The following is a 15,517-nucleotide window of genomic DNA, read 5'->3' as shown; positions in this document are numbered from 1 at the left end:
AGAATAGTAGGAATATATTCTTCATACACTACTACAGCATTCCAGTTTCTACTTTGGCTGCCTAAACCCATTACAATGTAACACCACATAATGTCACAAAAATATAATTAAACATAGAAAAATCATGTACTTCACTTCTTCAAAATTAGCGGGTTTGGGTTTGCTGCTGTTGTTTTTAATTTAGTTTTCACTTCCACTAGGGCCAAAGTTCAGGTACCAGTAGGTGAAGTTGCTTTCCTGCATTCCAGTTTGGAGACCTAGACTTAGCCTCTTAACTTCAAGATACTCTGTTGCCTTAAATGCATATACTGACTCAAACACCAAAGCCTCTAGATCAGGATTTAGTAAATTAAGGGTAAGATACCATATTTTAAAAAACTAATAGACTGATAAATGTATTATATTTGAATACTTATTTCTCAAAGTACACTTTATTATATTATGCTGATGCTGAACAAGAGAATAACAAATAAACCATGGAGACCCTGTTTTTCAAGAGGACCCCAGGTCTGGTGCTCTCCTCCAGGAGGGCCCAAACCACACTCACATCTGGGCACTTGTGTCATTCAGACAGCACACACACTGCAAGGGTAGAGGGTGAAACCTAGTCTCGAAGTAACATGTTGCCCTTCAGACAAGACAAAGAATAGCACAAGACAGACACAGAGGGCAGACTGGCACCCTGCATGTATTTAGTAGCTCCAGTTTTGTTAACATGCTAGGCATGAGGTAGAGACACACTCTGAAGAAACAAGGAAGATTGACAGTGCCTTTGTAAGCTGCTTGTGTGCACTGGAATAAAGACCCTTTAATAAAATAAGGATTTGTTATGCTGTGTTGCATTTTTTTAAAACATTGAAACTCCACTTTAAACCACCTTGCTCTTTGTTTACTTAAGGATTCACAGCTTTTATTATGGTGTGTAACACGAGCCACAGAAGCAGCTCTGAGCGTTTCCTTTTCCCCCACAAAGCACAAGGGTAGGCAACAAACAGCATCCTTTTGCACCAGGTATTAGTTATACCATTTCTATAACATTCCCATTCTAAAACACAAGAGAATTTTTAATGCAAGTGCTAAGAAACACTGACTCATCTGCTGGAGGCCTAAAATAAATATGTCCCGTACTGCACCTGTGCACTGCCTGTCCTGTTTGCTGCTTTCCAGATTCCATACTCCTGCAACATCCCAGCCTTCAAGAGTCCTAACAGAGCATCCCCCTTTCTCTCACTCCTGAACAAGATTGATTAAAATGAGAGAATTCAAACCAGTTTTGCAGGAAAACTTTTAATGGCATACATGGCAGACCAGACCCTGGTGTCTGTACTGCTTTCGAACTGGATCAGTATCCTGTCCAGGTTCCACAAAATCCAGGTTTACAGAAAATTAATCCTAATTATACCTGGCATACACAATTTTCAAAGTCTTTCTGCAGACTGTTCAGTTAAAAGATAGCTGACCAAAGAAATGACTGATTATAGAAATAACAGTGCTCTGAAATACCACTGAACTCAAAATCAGGAGGCAGCGTGTCCATGCTACAAAGAATACCTCTAACCCTTGCAGTAAGACGCACTGACCCAACACACCCTCAAGGACGGGGATGTATCCTACTGCCATTTCCTCACAGCTTTTTGAGAGTAGAGCACCTTTCTTCACCTTTAAAAAGCACCTGTAGTAACTGTAGGGTTGTTAAGACAGAAGGCTTTTCTGGACACAAGGAGTCTGGCACCGCCCGACTTCTAATTGAAGGAAAGTAAATTCTTGTATTTTAGTTTTTTCCTCCACTGTGAAGTCCAAAAAAGACATCTCCCAGCTTTACTTCATCCTTTTTTGACAACAAGAGTAACTTTTCAGGTTCCTCAGCACCTGTTACAATACAACAAAAAGGATTCAACTCCCACTGAAGAGTCAGAACTCTCAGTCTACACCTCCCATCCCCTGCAAATGCCTTTCATCCTTGGTCACTGAGTGGAAAAGAACAAATGAATCTTGGTTTGTATGTCTGGCACAGAGTACAGCTGCCTGCCTGCTTGTACTTACTCAAGGAATCTTCAGTAAGATGAGACCCCACAACCAAAACTCAAAGTGAATCTCAAGTATAAATCCTTTCTTTGTGAAAGTTAAGTAAAATGAATCCATGGCTTTGCCACTCACAGAAGGCGTCACCTTGTAGTTATTCAAGAACAAGACCCAAACTAATTTTTAAAAGCTCAAAATGAAAAGCTGTAAGAAGGTAGGGCAAGGCTTAGCCATGTAAAAAGGGTTTTGCACATCCACCCCATGTCAGAACACAAAACAAATTCCTAGACATAGCTGATGGGTCTGTGAATGCTCTCTCCCTGCCCCTGTCACCCAAAATCCCAATGACAACTATTACTCAGCAGAAATGACCTAGACTGACCTCAGTAATTGTATACAGCATGAGGTAAATGCACAAGTAAAAGGTAATCCCACTTAAGTGCTTATTACGGCAACTTTATTAGTGCTTGGCAGCGCTGTCACCAAGCAACATCAAAAAACAAAAGCACACAGGGTACTTATCCATTATCCATACATGGACTTCCAATAACCAAAGACCTTGAAAAGCAAAATATTTTGCTAAGGAAAAAAAAGCTATTCCTTATTTGCAAGTGTTATGACTCAAACAACAAAATATTTTCTACATAATCACCCTATATATGAGAAGCCACTGATCACATCTGGACTTCAAGTCGGTGTTACATATTTGATAAATCAACACAACTGGTCTGATACTGACATCTGAAAACTCAGAAATCTTGGTACCATTGACATTAGGAAGCTGGAGTTTTTATGAAGCCCCCAGAGCCATAGGGCAGAGCATCTATATCTCCTTGCAGGCATCTGTTTGCATTTCTTGGATCACCACTCCCAAGCAAACATCCTGGCAGCTCTGGCTCAGGGATGCCACAGGGATGGGGAAAGCCTATCACCAGAGAGGGCACATACTGCCTCCAGGACCCACCATCACACAGTTGTCTTACATTTCTTGGTTTTCCTATTACAGACACAGGACCAGGCAATGATTAGTGGACAAGCATTAGAGGACTGACATTAATACTGTATTTTTGTCCTTGAAGGAAAACATAAGTTTAGAACAGATTATCAGTTTGTAATGCTGGCTGTATTCCTATTCTGACTGCTTTCACTCAAGAAGTAGGCGTTACCCTCGTGAAGACTAACATACAAGAGTGTCTCCACCACAAATCCAGCACCTACAGAATGAGCTTAGGCATACTGTCGTTCTAAGGAAGAACTGCTATATATGAATGTCACTTCTCCATCCTCAAAGATTATACAGGAGCTACCTAGTCTGACCAGCTATACTTAAACATCTGACCTTGCCTTCCCCTGCCTGTGACAATGAGAAATTCCACCTGTTTTGCTGAAAGAGTAACTTTAAACGTGATGTTCCAACAGGAAATTTAAGTTACTACTGTATCAGCTTTGTGAAAGAACAACTCATAATAACAGCATAAAATTTCTTCCCAGAGTATACAACGTGATTCCCTATAATGAGCTTCAAACATTCAAGGGCAAAATTTAATCCACAAATTACATTGCACTTCACCCTTTTTAACAGACTTACTACAAGACATATGTGTCATTTATGATTATGCAAAGCAAGTAATTTTGTTAATCTAGAGATTTAAGACTACTTCCTGGTATCTGGCAACGTACAACACAAGCCTAAAAGCTGTCCTAGTTTTTATTTCAACCTTTTCAGCATTTCTTGGTTTGGATTAAGCCCTTAAGGAAGCAAGGCTAGTACGTGGTACTTAAGGATCAGCATGGTACTTACGGACCTATTTCTATATCCCAACTCTATTCTTCTTTTTCAATGGAAATTTTCCAAAGGAAACATTTGTTTTCCCAAACATAAAATCTAATGTTCCCTTATCCACTGACTCCAGCTCTCCCACTGGTGAGGTAGATCCTCTTGCCCTCTACCCACTACCCCTGCACTGCTCTCCAACATGCTTTGGAACTTTTTCTGGAAGAGGGACCTGAAGAGGAACGCTGTGCACCGCTGGCAGCCTCCTACAGGCAGAGGAGCTCACTGTGCAACACCTATATTCATTTACAGTGAGATGATGAGGTATTAGATCATTAAAAAGAATTTAAAAATAAAATCAGAATCTGTGTTGACCATTTACCTTTTTAATTTTTTGCATCTTGACTATTAGGGTAAAATAATCAACTACCCACTGTCAAGCCAGTAATATGGGTCTCTACCAGTATAGTAGATGTAAGGAAAATACATTCCCATTTCTCTATCCATGTCCACAGGCTAGGGCTGGCTGGTGAGATGTTCACACTTCAATTACAGACTAAATACTGGTTTGGAGGAGAGCAGTTCAAACTTTCAGACTGCCTCAAAATAATGTAATCTTTAAAAGAATGGAGCTAGTGTAACATGCTAATTCCCTCTTCTATCTTTAGCACATTCAGCCTTTTGCTATTTACTGAAGCTTCCAGCTACTGACTAATTGTGTGAGCACTTAACACAACAGAGTCGTTTTCCTACAGGTCAAATAACAGCAATTACCTTTGCAAACAGCAAATCAAGCCCCATTCAAGTACATGAAATGCAGGCAAAATGCAGACCAAATGCAGGACTAACACTGCACTTGCATGTGGTCATTAACCTGAGGAGGCTGGATTGTAACTGCTTCAGTAACTGGATGTAAAATTCACATATGCTGAAAACAGCACATATTTCATTTGTGCAAGATATTCCAAAGCTTAACCAATTAAATCCTTTATTTAAACCATTAGCACATAACTATGGATGTAACTTCCGTAATATGCAATTTTAGTACAATTTGTACCAGATAAGGACTGAATTGTTTGGTATTTCTGCAGTCTTCATTTGGAGTTTAAATATTCCTTGTGAAAATGTAGCTTTTATCTTGCTATTAGTAAAGACTGCATAGAGTACATATAATATACAGAGTATAGGAAATCTCATTTCCTCAAAAAGGAATGAGATTCTAAGCATTTTCATTCAATATGCTGTAATTTTTTAAATTCACAAGTTGTGTCTCAATTTCAAAATCTGCCATAAAATGGGATTTGAAAAGTTCCTTAAAATTATTCTAAATTAAATGACTCCAACTACTATTACATGAATTACTTCTGGAGCTTCCAGAACAATGGCACTGCACTAACATTTAAAAGTAACATTGTTTCCACTAGATATATTACCACTTGAAAAACAGGAGGCAGTCACAGCTGCCATGTATCTAACTGGCTATAATGTAGATGGGGGAAAAAAAAAAAGCACCAATTTGCAGTCTGCTTCAGAGGATAACTAAGAATAGATCATTTCAGTTGGAAGGGACCTACAACAATCATCTGGTCCAACCGCCTGACCAAAAGCTAAAGCATGTAAGGGCACTGTCCGAATGACTCACAGACCAACCTGGGGCATCAACCACCTCTCTAGGAAGCCTGCCCCAGTGTTTTAACAAATCACGCTTCCTGATCATAACCACTTTTAGGTTTCACAGTTCTTTCCTGATAAAATAGTGGTCTATCACATACACTATCATATCTTTATATGTAGATCTATTTAGAATTTGTTCACAATATTTAAGAATAAATTTTTCAGTAACTAAGAATATCATTTAAGCTAATGAACAAGACTTGTAATTCTAAAAATCCAATTACCAGTTAATATCCTGCATACAAACATACAAGAACACTTACTGAGCAGCTAGTGAAAACTTAACTTTCAGATGCATGAGGAAATAAATGCACAAGAATACAGGAATGTAATATTCTTAGGCGTCAGCAAACTGCATTCCAGAAGTGCAGTCACACAAGGACTGAGAATCTGGACAACCTTGCTGAACAAACTTACAGTAAACCGAGTGATCCAGAAGTGAAGAAAAATTAATGCATTGCCGTAAAGAAAGTTAACTTTGCTACTAATAGTACAGTGTGGAATAGAAGTGTCTACCCCACCTTAACTCTTAAATATCTACTCTAAAGAAGAACAAGGACTTCATTAAAATATTGTGCTTTTTTTAGCAATTAAGCTACTGTGCTCTAGATTACACCTTAGTGCAATTTGATTTAATTTCCACATATAAAGAAACCTCTAGGACTAGTGTCTGCCTCTGCTCCCTCACAGAAAATAAATGTTGGCCTCTTGGTCCCACAATGAGACACTTTACTCACTTAGTAACCTGAAAAGTAAACATAACTTTCAGGCACCACTATCAAGAGAATAGCCAGCAGCTGTACAGAGAAATATTTACTTACAGGCAGCCTTAAAAAAAAAAGTTGAATGGTGACAAACCTGTTAAAAGATTTTTCTAGTTGGAGAATGGTACTGAACTACAATCACCGATTCATTATCTACTGTATTTCTGATGTCACGTATACTTCTCTTTTTTCTTCCTTTTGCTTTCAAGCTGGACTATAAAAATCCAGAAGCAGCATATTCAAGTACATTTCCTCTTTCTTCCAATATATTGTATTCTCTTACTGTACCCTTTCATTATGCTTGTGTGTTTTATTTCTTTTCCAGAACACTTTCAGACAGAAAAACCCAACCCATCAACCAACTCAGATTTGCAGTTATGTTTAAACGCCACCCCGACCCATGTTACTACTTGCACAACTATTTTCCTTCCTGACAAACTGAGTCCCGTTATTGGAAATCTCTCTTTTGGATTCCTGTAACTCAAGTAAGGCTGCAGACAGCTCTTTTCAAGTCATGATGAAAAGCACACTCCATGCCCTTAAGAAAAAAAAAAAAAAAAAAAAGGGCAAACCAAAATCGACTTCAGTTATCTATTACTTCACCACCCTATGGATCTGACATTTAAAACTGCCTAGAAACTGGGGGTGAAGACAACAGCTACCGCATCTAAACTTTTGTCTACCTCCAGTACTGCCTCAGTCTACTGAACTGACTGTTCTTTGCTGTACTGGGGGAAGATACCTATCTAGAGCTCACATAAAGCAGCAGCACTGCCAGCTTTTCTTCCTTGTTCTATTTCTTCAAACTTTCCCATGCAAAATGATTGTTTCCTCTGCAAGTGTTTTAAGACAACTGTCCCCAACAGAATCTGATATTATGTATGTAACAAATAGCTACACTTTGCCCCTCAGATCACTTTTCACGTATCTGCTCTTGACTTAGTGTAAGCAGTTCTTACATGCCAATCTGAAAAACCAATAGACCCGAAGACCTCTTTAATAAGCACCTTGTATTTGTGGTCATACAATGTTTCATAGATGGCAACAACTACTTCCGGGTTAGAGAAACTTCGATATCTGTCACAAGTTACTTTAAAAGAAAAAACATACAAATTTTGATTCATTTTTTTAGACATTTTTTTTCTCCTGTGTTACCTTTTGCTCACTGTTTGCATTGAACAGCTTCGCACGGTCAGAGATACTGTTCCTTACCCACTGACTTCACCTGACTGGGCTGCACTATTCACTTCACTACCCCCCACATTCCAAAATGTGCCTGTAAAACTCCAGCAGCCTACCAACATACACATATGACTAAGAGCACTGAGACCTACCACACATAAGGAAGATGCCTTTCCTACTGTCCGCTCAGCACTATTCAAGAAAACAAGAACTTCACTTAGCTGTTTAGATCTTGCCATGCACAAGCATGTTTTCTGTAACAGCATCTAGCTTTATGCTTATAATTGGGAAGTACAAGCTACCTACTTCAATCATTTTTCCAACTAATTGGAGACAATTAGTTCTTTGCTCCTTCAGTCTGAATTTTATTGTACGACCCATCTCCATCTATGGTACCAATTCTTTATATCTTCCCCAAATCAGAAAAATCATTACCTTTTTTATTTAGGCAATTTGCCCATTAACAAATGTAATATTAACTGTATGAAGCAATTTACATATAATATAAGCATCCTTCTATTTTCTACTCATTTCTAACCAGGTCCAGCCTCATACCTAGTTTCCCAATTTGTCACAAATCTCACTTTGATAAAGTCAATTTTCAACATGCCCTGCGGCTTGTAATTTCCTCCTTAATTTCACACTCACTTTAAGCCACAGCAGAAAACAACACCCCGTATTCACACTCCTGCAAACTACCTTGCTTCTTTCCTGACTTATGCATTTTGGCTCTTCTTATGTACTTTAGTTCACTTCTTTTTTCCATTCCTGTTTTTCAATGTCTTTTGTATTTTACAGAAGCAGTGGAAAGTTTTAAAATGTGTTTTCAGATGGCTAACATTACCAGTTCTATTGATAAGCTTTTCAGCTGGTGTCATTTCAGAAAGAAGCAGTGGGGTCTTTTTTCACCTAGAATTAAATTTATACTGGTTTACCTCCCAGAGGAAAAAATTAGAGGATCCACAAGCACGTATAGCACCCATGGAGTGCAAGATAATTCATTAAATATGACAAAATGCAGTGAGGTAAATTGAAGACTTGCTGTCTTACCTTTTGGCCAGATCTTTACAGTTAAAAGGTTAATTTAAGAAGGAAGCCTAAAAGCAAAGAATTTGCCCAATCCCATTGGCCTAGAAATCCCTAATTTGTAAACTCAAAATAAATTACACCAATTGTCCACCTCAATTGTGTATCATAACCAAAACCAGTCCCTCAGCAGAGAAAATGGAATCGGATATATGTGCTCCTCTAATGGTCTTTCTCAGCTAATTTAGCAAGATACTAGCCATCGCTATCTTACACATGGCTGCCAAACTGAGAAGCGTAGATACCCTGCAGTCTGCCATCACCACTAGCGAGGCACTAACCCCATAACCCAAGATAAAAACTCCTTACAATACTAAGACCTTAAGAATGAAGCAGGGATCAGACCGCTGCAACAGATTACAGATCATAAAGGGTATGCGAGGCAACACTAGGAAAAATAAAAACCAGTTGTTTCATTACACAGTTCTCACACCTTACAGCACTCTAACTTAAGATTTTAAGACCCTTCCTTTAAGATCGCATAGTTGCCTTTCATTTCTATAAGAAATCATTACAGTAACACAGCTCATTAAAAAAAATAATTCCTCTGAGATTTTAGAATCCTCAAAATACTTCAGAGAAAGTGAGAAAGCAAAATTTGTAAGAAAGTGGTGATGTACTATGTAATTTGATGATAAAGCTGCAGAAAATGGGACATTTTATGGGACATTAAGTTCTCTATTAAGTTTATAGTTTGATGATTTCTCAGTACACTCAGAGTAGTTTTGATATATTCTTTTTCAAATCTGCTTGCATAAAAGTACCAAAAAGTAGTTTGATAACCGTAATTGTTTAACACTGAATTATTTATCTATTTTTGTAGAATGAAGTTATCAAATAATAGCAATTTTTGTATGAAAGGTTTTAAGAATTCTCCATTCATTTAGGAAGATTATATGTTAATAATACATCTGAACAAGCCAGAATTTCAGAGATCTTACTTTTTAAGGGGATCCTTGAACACCTATGTTAAAAAAGTAACACACCTAGAAAACAGAGAAGATAGATCCCTTTAACAATCTCCACACTGACTTAGCAAAAAAGGCTAGTAGTCCAAATGAAGACCTCTTAGGACCAGACATATGGCCAAATTCAGTGAGACCTCACATTAATCCCTCCCATTTTCTAGTGTAGAACCAGCCTAATAAAGACTCTCCCCAAAACAGCCAAACAAGCAACTCTCCTAAGGAAAAGGAACACGAGTTGCTCAAAGAGTAAGAAATGGTACTCGGAAATGTAATTATATCATACAGCATAATCTTCTTACTGTTACAATATTAGCACAGGACTTAGCTTGGCCTGTCAGCAAAGAACAAATTGTTCTTAATATTTTGTCTCCACAGCTGGAACGTGAAATGCAATTTTCCAATAATTTGTTGCAAAATGGCTGCTCAAAGAATGGTTCTCAAACCTATTACACTGGTCCTAAGCCTCCAAAGGTGCCACGGGGCTCTGATGTGTGACCACAGCATACAGCTGTCTCATCACAGGAAAACAGGAAGCAGAAATCTAAAAGTTAATAGTGGGGAATAATAATGCACAGGCACAAGTCATTCTCTGAACTGCATCACAGCATCAATTTGCAGTTGACAGGAAGAACAGGATGCAAACTGCAGGACAAAAGAAACCTTACTAAACCCAAACCAAGTGCACTTTAACTTCAATTCTACAAAAATAATCTTATAAGGAAGAGACCTGGGTCCTGGCTTTCCCATGGATTTCCTATAAAATCATGAAGATACATTTACTATGTCAGTCATTTACTAAACTGGGAAAATAATCTGCCTCAGAAATATAAGATTAACCTAATGACCGAGCTGTTTTTATTCTACAGCAATGAGATATTCCAGCTGAAGTTCAGGGAATTAGTGCATTTTTCTAATATGCGCAACTGTCTTAATAAAATCCTTCATATGTCTGTCAAAAATAAAGGAAATTCTCTACAGTTTCCTTTCTGAGAATGAATATTCTTATTCATGGTTTTTGAAAAGTCTCATCTATAATGTTAAAAAAAGAAAGGCTATTTTAAAAGCTTATTACAGAATTGAATTTCCAAATTTCTGTCTGAGAAGGAAACGAAATTAATTGTAAAAGTAGCATTCACTGGTTTCCTTCAGCATACGAGTTTTACATGCAGGGTCTTCTCAGTATCTAGTTACCAAGTCTGGACTGCTCAGAAGGAACCTAAACCAGAACCACACGAACAATGCACATCTTCTCAGTTAAAGACCTAATTCAAAAACATTTAAGTGGCTAGACTGCACAACTGTTCTAGGACCCGTGTTTCCAGAATACTTGAATTTGAGTGTAATTACTATTTCAGCTAATCAGACAGCTTAGTGCATTTAACCTCCCCCAGGTTTCTAGAATATTTAAATGATATACTGCTTTGCCCATTTAAAACACTGTACAAGTACAGTTTTTAAAATTGCTTCCTCTTCTCCTTCCCTTTTAAACTTCAGCTTGATGCCTCCAAAGGTTAAAGCTAAGCCTCCTGGGCTTCCATCTATGGGAATAATCCCGCTATTCATAAACCAGGATAAAGATAAAAATACATGTATAGCTGCTTCAAATCAATGTAAGTTGATACTGGTGCTTAGGTAACTTACTAAGCTACTGCATGTTTGAATAATTGTCTACATAGAAATGCACACTGAAGTTGGAAAATAAAAATACAGATTATACATTTCCATGTTTTAAAAATGAAAACTACATAGGTGACGCTTCTGCTGAAGGGGAGAGTCCTACACTGAGGTCTTTAATTTTACAGCTCAACTAGAAATAGCTTCTATGTGAGTTTGGTTTGTGAGTTTTGTTATTATACACTCCACACAATAAGATTAAAACCCATTTAAATCAGCTGTACATTTTATAAGATGAAAGACAAAGACCATTCAATACGTTGTTCCTATTTCAAATTAATTGGTGTTGGATTAGCAGGGAAGAGCTGCTCTGACTTCAGATTTCAAAAATGTCATGTGCTTCAGATTAATTTCACATGCAGCTGGGCAGTGACATTTAGAGTCTACTTCACATCTCATGAGAAAGATGAAATGCAAAAGCCCATCATAAAAACAGTACAGAAATTCACGGCCCATGTAGCCTGGCAGAAAAAAAGATGTAATACAACTGACATCCCAGTTTCCTCCCACCTCTCCCCATCTCAATATATAGAGAAGAAATACCAGAAATTAAAGGTCAAGTATTTATTCTTGAGACTCTGATTTTGGAGTGCTGAAACAACACTGGCACAGGTATATCCTTAGGTTTGCCAAAGAAAGGTTAGCCTTGACCCATGAGCTAGAAAGAAAACCCTGCTTACTGACCAGAAATGGAAGTGTTGCTTTTATGTCTACCTATACAGAACAAACAGAGCTCGTAGTTCTGCTGCCTTGCTAGAGAGCACTCAGAACAACTTTCTTTTCAGCAAAGCCCTGTTTGATACTCATGTTTGTAACTTCTTACAGCGAAAAAACATCCCGTCAGTTTGCTACGTCTTCTCCCTACCCCTCAAACCAAGCATTTTATGGCTCGTCTGCTATAATTGATGATTCAGAAACCCAAGAGTAGTGTTATAAAACCTTCTGTAACAAAAGATCTCTTTAGTAGACAGACAGCAGATAATGATTCGATTCAGACTGTGAGGACTTTACATTAGCTACAACAGATTCATTGTTATGTAGCCAAACGCTGGACAGAAATCCACAAAATACTTTCAGATAGCATTTGCTTTAAAGAATGATGCAAAATGCCTGCTGGTTTCAAGAACTGCATTAAAAAACAACAGTATGTAGGTTCTCGGGTGATTTTTTGCATCTAATTTGCACATAAATGCACCAGGGATCTCAGAAATACTAGGATAGTTCTTTTGTGTTCTACTATGTGGCTTAAAAGAAGGATGTCAAGAATGATTTGATGTAAAGACACCAGGCACACAATACTAAACTACCATCATCTGTAGAAGTGACATGTTAACTAACATAGCAGCTTAACTGGTAATCTCTATCACTGGCAGAAAATATTTGGTTGAGTATAAAAGAGAGAACGGTTACCAAAACGTAATTTAAGCTACCTAAATGGAGAAGATGCAGCTCAGAGCAAGGCAGGCAAGGTTCTCAAGAAAAGGTGTGAATTTCCCCTCATTCATACTTTAGCCTGGTGTTGGAAGATGACAGTGCTTGACTTGGTTTTGGTGCTATATCATCATAGTGATGCAGCATGCTTACAAAAATGCAGTCTGAAGATTTAGGAACAGGCTGAAGCATCACTACGAAACCTCCGTGATTCACTGCATCAGCCAGCACTTGAGCAGAGAGCTGACCTCCAATATAGCTCAGAAAACTCAGCAGAAATGTGAGCAGAATGTGAGCAGAAAACTCAGCTCACATGGGTGAAAACCATCGTTGTTTAGACAGTTTTCATTAACTGCCAGCGCAGGAGAAAGGCAAAGCACAGATAACACTACTGAGTTCAACTAGTTAGTTTTACTAACTGTAGGTCAACATTTATGTGTGATGGAGGCCCACAGGTACACTTTAAGGACAATGAAAACTGTTTGACCATGAAGTTTTTGCAGAAATTTCAGACCACTGTCATGCAGGTTAGTAACAACATCATATCAGTGCAGTGTCTTCACTAATTCAGACCAAAAATCAACAAGAATTATCAAACTTACTGAGATAAACCTATGTTTCTCTCACTAGTAAATTAAATTATCTGAGGGCAAACCTGAATTTCAGGAACATCAATAAAATGAAAACATGCACTAACTCTGTGCCTTTTTTGTTTGTAAATAGGTTAAATTTCTCACCTCTCTTTTCTTTCTGGCATTACGAAGAAAAACTTACCGCCATCTGCTTAGTGCCAGAAAAATATTTCTGCTGAATTAGCCTGACAGCTAATTTTAAACTTCATCCTTACTTCCCTTTTAAATTTCCATCTTTAACATACAAAGAAAAGCAGAACAGGGATATAAATTATCAATCTTGTATTTAGTTACATCTTCTGTAGGAGAAATTTATACTGCCCATCTTGCTCAAGTACTCCAGTGCAGAATTTGAATTGACATAAATAAACTGACAGTATTTCCCTGAGGAATGCAAGCTAGTGGGCAGTAATGGGAAGTAACATATACTTACCAGGGCAGCAACGCCTTTGTTAGGGAGTGGAGTAGGGACTGAGACACTGCTCTACGTTAAGCATTGCAGCTTTCACCCACAACATTTTTTCAGGTAACTTGGATCTAAAAATTAATGCAGTGGGGACTATTTTAGAGTGCATTTTTACAAAGAAAACCTTAAGCAGCTAGCAAGGTTGTCAGAGGCACACACACTTTTAAACATTTATCCCAGTCTATTTAAAACCAGCCCACTTGAAACTTTATGGCATTATAAATAATGCGTATTTTCTTTCAGTTACTTTTTATATCATTATCACTCACCACTACCCCGGTATGTTTCTAGCACAATTTTACAATTAGACAGAATTTACAATTCCCAAAGGCACACAGTATTAGAATCATGGAATTCCCTCAGTGAAGTTAAAGCCGCTAGACTAAGGCTCTCTGTAAGGCTAGTCATTCTAATTCAATATGAAGGACATGTTTCTTCATGTATGAACGTGTCAGCACTATTAGGTTAGGCAGGCAGACTTTGAAAGCACACTGCTTGTATTAAAACCATTAATAACTGCAATGTGTGTGGAAAATCTGGGGAGAGGGCTCAACTGGCATGGCCTAGGGATTGAAAGCTGCAAGCTGAACTTCCACCAGCAAGATGTGTTACAAAAGCAATTTTCCGTAAACTTATCCACTGTAACTCATCTTCAATATTAATTGCATGTTAGTAAAAGTCTCTAAGATGAAAGCCTACATATATTGCATCACCACCATTCTATTCTCCACAATAGTAACATCAATGAGAGGGCTTCTTAGACCTCAAGCCCCAGCACAGTACGATGTTAGTACAATTTTATCTTCTAAGTATCTGTGATACAATACAAAAGAGCAAACAATAGAGATTAACAAAACCAAGTTTCAGGGAAAGTTTAAATGAAACTCATTCAGAACTCTTCCATACTGCATCTCATAGGCTACTAAATGTTTTTGTGTGGTTTACAAATGCAATGCCATTACACTCTCACCAGCAGTTATGCAGCTGCATAATTAGGAGATGTTAAGGTTTGTCATGGGATTAGTTTGGGATTTTTTTATTTTTATTTTTTAACAAAAATCAGCGAACTTACAGGAAAGCGGAAAATAGTTACAACGATTACTAGGGAATCCCCCCCCTCCCCCTGCCTTCTGTCCCATCAGAATTGTAAGTAGAATTATGACACTTAAATTCAAAGAACACATCTGAACTGTCCAAAGACAGCTTCTTGATAAGAACTCCTAGATCCTCATCATCTGAAAGACGAACAGCAAGGGCACATTGAAAAGATAAGGCCCACAATAATATCTGGTAATCCACACTGCTTAGACCAAATATATTTCTAATTGTGCCCATGAAGACATACAAAAATCATCTTCTGATGGATAGGGGAGGAACGGAAAAAAGGCAGGCCAATACTGGGCTCCAGACAAAAAAAGCAAAGCAGGAAACCTAGCTCGCTCTTTCCCACTCCTTTACATACTACATCAAGTCATGTTTTTGCATTCAGACTGAAGTTTCATATAATAAAGAAACGTCCATTCCTTGTTATTCTAAATATATTTCATTTTGAGATTATGCAGATTATTTCTGAGTACCTATAAACTTCAGTAATCTAAGTAAATTATCTGCAGATTTGCACTGTTCTCTTGCTCATACACTCAGATTTCTATTTAGTATGATTTTAAAAGAACATTAATTACATTGTGTGCCCTTATTACATAAACATGTATATACACATCAGACATGTATACACATACACAGAGAGATTCCTCAGCAACCCACAGGCATGGAACCTACAGCATGTTTTCATTTGGCCACAAAAACTACAATAATCACAATTCTGTCAAATAAATTTAAAATGT

General features: G+C 37.8%; 1 protein-coding gene across 3 annotated transcripts in view; it reads right to left on the bottom strand.

Moving 5' to 3' along the window:
* CSTF3 (cleavage stimulation factor subunit 3) overlaps positions 1-15,517 on the bottom strand; it is a 50,503-nt gene that overhangs the window by 16,507 nt on the left and 18,479 nt on the right. The window contains exon 2 of one of the 3 annotated variants that reach the window (XM_065683221.1): positions 13,641-13,744. The exons of the other annotated variants lie outside the window; for them this stretch is intronic. The gene's annotated coding sequence lies outside the window, so the exon portion shown is untranslated. The remainder of the gene's footprint in view (positions 1-13,640; positions 13,745-15,517) is intronic. 3 annotated transcript variants of the gene reach the window in all.

This window comes from Lathamus discolor, chromosome 6 (genome assembly GCF_037157495.1).
Source record: "Lathamus discolor isolate bLatDis1 chromosome 6, bLatDis1.hap1, whole genome shotgun sequence".
Lineage (NCBI taxonomy): Eukaryota > Metazoa > Chordata > Aves > Psittaciformes > Psittacidae > Lathamus > Lathamus discolor.
The sequence above is the reverse complement of the archived record's forward strand: the minus strand, read 5'-3'. Positions and strand labels throughout refer to the sequence as shown.